The 6,421-nt window shown below is 34.0% G+C and overlaps 1 pseudogene; it reads left to right on the plus strand.

The window, feature by feature from the left end:
* Positions 1 to 211: 211 nt before the first annotated feature.
* Positions 212 to 5,746, plus strand: LOC141522690 (GATA zinc finger domain-containing protein 1-like; annotated as a pseudogene).
* Positions 5,747 to 6,421: the final 675 nt, after the last annotated feature.

The raw sequence follows: 6,421 nt of genomic DNA on the forward strand, positions 1-6,421 counted from the left end.
CTCTGAGGTCCCTTCTGGCTGTAATATTCTATGATTCATTCATTTACCTTATTAGAGGAAATTATTAGAATAAATTAGCCCATTAAATGGGCATAATCCATTATCATTTATTATTCCCTACCCAAGAGCAGGCCCTGAAAGAATTCTCTATGAAGGATAATGATCTTATTGAGAAGGAAAGGACAAAAATTATTCAGAGGTGAAACCGTAGATGAAGCTGTTGGTAAGGGATATTTTGTTTACCCTTATTGAATTCATTCCAGATTTTGAAATGGCTAAAAGATGTAACTGCTAAGTGGTGCTATCAGTGATTTTGTATCAATAATAGAAAATAGGAAAGGTTCTGCAGAAGTAGAAAAGGGAAAATATTCCATTTTTTTAAATAGGAAGAAAATGGTATTTGTAAACTTTAGACCATTGAACTAGGTTTCTTTTCTGGAAAAAATTCTAGAATTTACTGTGGAAACGAATGTGTGTGATTTTTAGATATGGAAGTAATAATCCTTAAGAGCCATCAGAAACAGATTATTCCAGACTAATGTCTTTTAATTTTTTTTTTTTTAGTTTTTGCAAGGCAATGGGGTTAAGTGGCTTGCCCAAGGCCACACAGCTAGGTAATCATTAAGTGTCTGAAGCCAGATTTGAACTCAGGTACTCCTGACTCCAAGGCCGGTGCTCCATCCACTGTGCCACCTAGCTGACCCAATGTCTTTTAATTTTAAGGATAGTGTTAGTTGATTGATAGTTCAGATCAGTGTTAGAGATACAATATATAATGCTGTTCTATTTTAGATTCTAAAGTCAACATGTGAAGCAACAAATAATGGTTTAATCAAAATTACCCTTGAAAAATCCTTTGAATTGTCCATGGGGTAATAAAAGAAGAAAATCTATATCCAGAGCAATTCAACTCCACTTAATTACAGTGCCTTCCCTCCATTCATTATTTCCTTTTTATTCTATTTACTACTTGTTCTGCATGTATTTTTTTTTTTTTTGTATGTTGCCTCTCCCATTGTGAGCTCCTTGAGGGAAAGGACTGTTTTTTTGCATCTCTCTTTTTTATATAGTAAGTAGTTAATAAATGCTATTAATTGATCTAAGATAATTTCTATCAAAATAGTTGCATGCAAATTAATATTCCATTCCTCCTAGTTAGGCTATTGATTGATCAGGAGAGAGGCAGGAACAAGGACTTCTATTCAAATAGAAGGAAAAAAAACAGGTAAAGATTTTGCTAGAAGGAAAATTCACAATGAAAGGAAATTATCAAGTGCTTCACATATTAAAAAATGAATTAATTAAATCAGAGTTTGATTACACCACTACAGACAGATTTTTTTCTCTTGCATCATTCTGAGTTTAAAGAAAAATGATATAAGGAAGTCAAGGGGGGGATACATTAGGATCCTTTGTGATGACCAGAAAATATTGGAAATCTTGCTAAGGCAATCCTTTTAATTAGATCCATTAATCCAAGTTTAATGAATCTACTGTCTATGGGTATGATGAAGAAATTCTTGAATCATACAGCAGGAGGATATATTTTACACTGTGCGAATGATTGGAAGAAGAATAAATTAATGTCTCCAGCTTTTGTTTACTCCAAGGAATTGGCTCACCAGCTAGATAAAATTACAAACTTTACATACTTATTTCTCCCTTCCTATAAGAGGCACATGGGAACTGAGACTCATCAAGGATAGAAGATATTCACAGATCTCATCTTATGTTTGTTCATTCCTGGACATATGCTTATTAGATGATTATCAAAACTACCTATGCCATTTAAATTTTTTGTTCTGTGTGTCTCTTTCATTTTCTCTCTGTCTCTGCCTCCTCTCTTTTTCCTCTCTCTCTCTTCCCCTTTCTGGGTTTCTCTCTCACTTTCCCACTGTTCCTGATTTTAATGTTGCCATCTCTTTCTCTTTCTCTCTTCCCTTCTCCCCATCCCCCTCTTTCTCTTTTTCTCATTCTCCCTTTGTCTTTCTTTCTTGATAATATTTTTAATGTCCTCTATCTCTTGTTTGATCATAAATTCTTCTCTATAGAGCAGACAGGTAAACTGTTCCTTGATCTCCTAATTTGCTTATGGTATCATTCTTTATGTCTAAAACATATAATTTTCACTTTATCTTGGGGGTACAGTGTGAGTAATTGGTCTATACCTAGTTTCTGCCACATATTTTTTGTCAAATGATGAGTTCTTATATGGAGTTTTGAGGTTTACCAAACACTAGATTATTAAAGCCATTTACTGTCTTGTGAACCTAACCTACTCAAATGATCTACCACTCTTTTTTTTTAGCCAGTACCAAATGTTTTTGATGATTGCTGCTTTATAATAGAGTTTTGATGTTGTCCTTCATTCATGACATCAGGTGGTTGATGCCATGACAAGCAGGTGTATTGAATTTGAGTGAGAGTTGTTGTGCTAAGTCACTAGCCTCACTCTCTCCTCCAGAGTCATCTGGGTCCAGTGGGCAGATATGAATCAGGATGACTGGAGATGGCCCTGGATCTGGGGCTATTAATAAGGGTTAAGTGACTTGCCCAAGATCAAATAGCTAATAAGTGTCAAGTGTCTGAAATCAGATTTGAACTCATGTCTTCCTGGCTCCAGGATTGGTGCTCTATCCATTGCATCATCTAACTGCCCTAGCTGTCACTTTGCTTTGTATTTTTCCTTAATCCCTTTAATTTTCTTGACCTTTTGTTCTTTCAGATGAATTTTGTTTTATTTTTTCTAATTCTATAAAATAATTTTTTGATAGTATGAATGAAATGGTACTGAATAAGTAAATTAATTTAGTTGGAATTGTTATTATATTAGCTCAATCTACTCATGAGAAATTGATATTTTTCTAGTTGTTTAGATCTGATTTATTTATATTAAAAGTATTTTGTCATTTTGTTCACATAGTTACTGGGTTTGTTTTGGCAAGTAGATTTCCAATTATTTCATATTGTCTACAGTTTTTTTAAATAGAATTTCTCTTTCTTTCTTTTGCTACTGAGCTTTGTTGGTGATATATTGAGATGCTGATAGATTATGTGAGTTTATTTTATATTCTGCAACTTTTCTAAATTTATTTCAAGTGTTTTTTTGGTTGATTCTCTAGGATTCTCTAAGTATATCATCACATCATTTGCAAAGTGTGATATAGTTTTGTTTTCTGATTGTCTATCCTATTTCCTTCAATTTCTTTTTCTTCTCTTAATGCTAAAGCTAAAATCTGTCATCTATATTGAATAATGGTGGTGAAAATGGGCATACCTGTTTCATCCCTGATCTTATTGGGAAGACTTCTAGCTTATCTCTGTTTCAGATAATGCTTGGTAATTTCTGTTGGTTTTGTTATTGATATGGTCTATTATGTAGATGATTTTTCTAATACTGAACCAACCTTTCCTTCCTGGTATAAATGCCACCTGATTATCATGGGTTGAAATCCTGGTGATAAATCGTTGTAATCTCTTTGCTAATATTTTATTTAAAACTTTGCATCAATATTTATTAGGGAAATTTGACTATAATTTTTTTTCTCTATTTTGACTCTTCCTAGTTTGGGTATCAGTACCATATTTGTGTCATAAAATGAATTTGGCAAGATTCCTTCTTTTCCAGTTTTTTCCATATATTTCATATAGTGTTAAAATGAATTGTTCTTTAAATGTTTGGTATAACTCAGTTGTAGATTCATCTGGCTCTGGAGATTTTTCTTAGTGGGGTTATTGATGTCTTTTTCAATTTCTTTTTCTAAAATGGGGTTATTTAAATATTTTATATAGGTAAATTATATTTTTGTAAATATTCATTCATTTCATTTAGATTGTCAGATTTATTGGCACACAGCCAGACAAAGTAGCTTCTTATTTTTCCTTTAATTTTCTCTTTGGTGGTAAATTTACCCTTTTCATTTTTGATACTGGTAATTTGGTTTTCTTATTTCTTTTTTAAAAAAGTCAAGTTAACCAAGGTTTATTTTAATGGTCATAAACTGGCTCATAAAACCAATTCTTAGTTTTATTAGTTCAAAAGTTTTCTTAGTTTTGATTTCATTAATTTCTCCTTTCATTTTCAGAGTTTCAAATTTGGTGTTTAATTGGGAATTTTAAATTTATTCCCCCCCCCAGCTTGTTAAGTTTCATGTCCAATTCATTGATCTGTTCTTTCTCTTTTTATTCATGTAAGCCCTTAGAGATATAAGATTTCCCCTAAGTACTACTTTGGCTATACCCCATAAACTTTCATGTTATCTCATTATTGTCATTCTCTTTGTGAAATTACTGATTTTTAAGATTTGTTGTTTGACCCATTCATTCTTTAGGATTATATGATTCCATTTCTAAATAATTTTTGATCTATCTTTCCCTGGTCCTTTATTACATGTAATTTTTATTGCATCATGATCTGGAAAAGATGCATTTAACGTTTCTGACTTTTTTTGCATTTGATTGTGAGGTTTTTAATGCTCGTATGATCAATTTTTGTGTCGGTGCCAAGTATCACTGAGGAAAAAGGTATATTCTTTCTATTCCTATTAACTTTTCTATAGAGGTTTATCATATCTAACTTTTGTAAAATTCTAAGCACTTTTTAAAACATTTTTTTGGTTTATTTTGTGATTTAATTTATTTAGTTCAGGATGGGGGGAGGAAAAGGGTTGGAGTTCCCTATTAATATAGTTTTGCTATCTATTTCTTCCTGTAACTCACTTAACTTATAAGAATTTGGATGCTGTACCACTTGATGGACATATGTTTGGTATTGATTTTACTTCACAGTCTATGGTATCTCTTAGCAAGATGTAGTTTACCTCCTTTTCCTCTTTTAATTAGATCTATTTTTCTTTTACTTCATCTGAGATCAAGATTATCACCCTTGGTTGTTTTTTTAACCTTAGCTGAAGCATAATATCTTCTGCTCCAGTCTTTTGCCTTTATTTTATGTGTGTCCCTCTGCTTCAAATGTGTTTCTTGTAAATATCATATTGTAGACTTTTGATTTTTAATCAAATTTATTCTTTATTTCTGTTTTACTGAAAAATTCATGCCATATTCATTCATGTGATTTAATTTACCCCAATCTGACTCCCTTTTCCTTTTCTCCCAGTACAATTCCTTTGACCCTTAATTATATTTTTATCAGCATATCAAAGTCAATTTATACCAAGTATACTCCTTCTCTCTTAACTAATAGAGATGCAGTTCTTAAGAATTACAAGTATCAGGAGCCCCCCGGCCCAACTGGAGGCCCGAGGCGGCCCCCGGCCCGGCGCTCCCCGGGCCCCGAACTGACGCTTGCGCTTGGTCTTTTAGCCCGTCAAAGCCCCCAAAGCCGTCTCCACCATCATCACTGCGGAGTCCATCTTCCACAAGGGAGTGTACTATCAAATTAGAGATGTTGTTTCTGTAGTCGATGAACAAGATGGAAAAACATACTATGCTCAGATAAGGGGGCTTCATCCAGGACCAGTGCTGTGAGAAGAGCGCAGCACTAACATGGCTCATCCCCACCATGGCCAGTTTGATCCGGCATCTTATATCGTAGGACCAGAAGAAGATCTTCCAAGGAAGATGGAATGTTTGGAATTTGTTTGTCATGCACCTTCAGAATATTTCAAGTCTTGCTCCTCACCATTCCCCACTGTTCCCACTAGACCAGAAAAAAGGCTATATATGGACTCATGTTGGACCTACTCCTGTAATAACCATTAAGGAAACAGTTGCCAACAACTTGTAGTCTAGGGTGGCTTTTTAAAACTCAATTTTCCTATATCCTCTATGCAAACCATTACAAGATATCCTACAGTTTACTTACTGAAATTGCTGGCTAGCTGAAGAAATCAGTTTTTTAAAAAACCTTTCATTATTACCAGTTAGACATATAGTAACTTCTTGAACATAGTTAGCTTTTTCTTCACTTATTAATCATTTTTTAAGAATAATTCTAAAAAGGTATTTCTATAGAATAGGGTAAGATGGGATAGAATAAATGTCTCCTTTGCTGAGCTAGGATGTCTTGCAGTGGAGGCAGCCCCTGCTTTTCACAGGTGTATCCTGTCATCAGTGTAATGATGCAGGGGCTAACTTCCCATCCCAAAGTATTTGATGCTCAGTCCTTAGATTCCAATCAGTCTTAGATTGACCAATGTCAATAAAACAAACACAAAACTATCAATGTTTTGTTAGATTTAAATGTCACTGTGAAATAAACACATCCACACAGATTAAATAGGGAATTGCGCAGTGACATCCATTGAGTACGTATTACTGGATTGTAACCAGGACCTGAAACTAACCTAGTGGCTAGAATCCCAATAGGAGCCTTGGGCAGTGGTCTGGGCTCACCAGATAGTTTTGTAAAAGCTTCCCAGCTTAAAGTGCCACAGAAGTGGCTCCATTGACTTGATGGTAG

This window comes from Macrotis lagotis, chromosome 4 (genome assembly GCF_037893015.1).
Source record: "Macrotis lagotis isolate mMagLag1 chromosome 4, bilby.v1.9.chrom.fasta, whole genome shotgun sequence".
In the NCBI taxonomy this organism is placed as follows: Eukaryota; Metazoa; Chordata; class Mammalia; order Peramelemorphia; family Peramelidae; genus Macrotis; species Macrotis lagotis.